Source organism: Leiobunum rupestre, chromosome 7 (assembly GCF_980474605.1).
Source record: "Leiobunum rupestre chromosome 7, qqLeiRupe1.1.hap1, whole genome shotgun sequence".
Taxonomy (NCBI): Eukaryota; Metazoa; Arthropoda; class Arachnida; order Opiliones; family Sclerosomatidae; genus Leiobunum; species Leiobunum rupestre.
This window is the reverse complement of record NC_143390.1, coordinates 41,647,285-41,648,364: the sequence shown is the minus strand read 5'-3', so window position 1 is coordinate 41,648,364 and position 1,080 is coordinate 41,647,285.

Here is a 1,080-nt window from a genome sequence, read left to right as displayed (position 1 = left end):
AGGAGAGCCGTGGCGGGCTGCTGGGCCATTCCACGGATAGAAAAATTCTCCCGCGAGATAGAAAAAAATGAAGGTCCTCCTCTGGCGCAATTAGGCTGGGATACAGCGGGTATCGACTCGCTGTACAGAGCGGAAAGAAAAGAATAATGATAAGAGAGAGGCGGAAAAAATAAAATAATACCCCTTCTTTCCACGGGGTGACGCTGGTGTCTCTAGCTTCGCGACCGACGCTCGCGATACCTATACGTCATCGGTATCGAAGTGAAACCGACTTCGCGTCTCTCGTATTCCCTTCTCTGCCTCCCCCTCTCACTCTCTCGTCATCGTCACCCCCCCTCCCCTGTACCCTCCCTTGAAACCGCTGTTTCTCTTTCCGGTAGTTTGTTCTAGCTGCGCCTTGATTGCCACTCGGCGTAGTCGATTGGCTACGAGTGGCCGGTATCATCTTTTCCACCAATGAGAGGTCGCGACGCCTCCGGAGTATCGACGAATGAAACCGAAAAGAATCCTGCCGGGCCGGCCGTATTTCGATCCGACCGCCGTCGCTATTTTGTTTATGCTTTCCCCCTTTCGATGTCTTCCCCCGCCGCGTGATCTCGTCCGGTCTCGGCTTTTCGCCCCCCCGCGCTATCGCCTTTCGAATTGCACCCCCCCTTTAGCGTATATTTTCGTTTTCTCGGCGCCCCCCCCTCCGCTCGTCTCTTCTATCTATCTCCGGGTTCTCTTTGGAATATTAAAGAAGAGAGTCGAAAAAGATATATGGACGATAGGTTCGCGACGCCCGCGGTAAGGCCTGTATCGTTTGCACGTCGGAAACTGGGAGGAGGAGACTCGGCGCGGGGGGAGCGGGACGGATTTCGTAGCTCGCGGAGTTCCGAAGTTGACACCCTATCGTTGGCCGCCAACTCCACCCTATGTTTATCCCTAATAGCGTTGTTCTTAGCGAAGGTAGGATACCGCTGCGAGAGGGCCCCGTCCGACCGAGGGGGGAGGGGGCCGCGGGGGTCGGCACGAGGCAGATCCGCGGCTAAAAGTGGGATCAGGCATCGCCTCACTTACCACTGACGCTAGTGAGCGAGC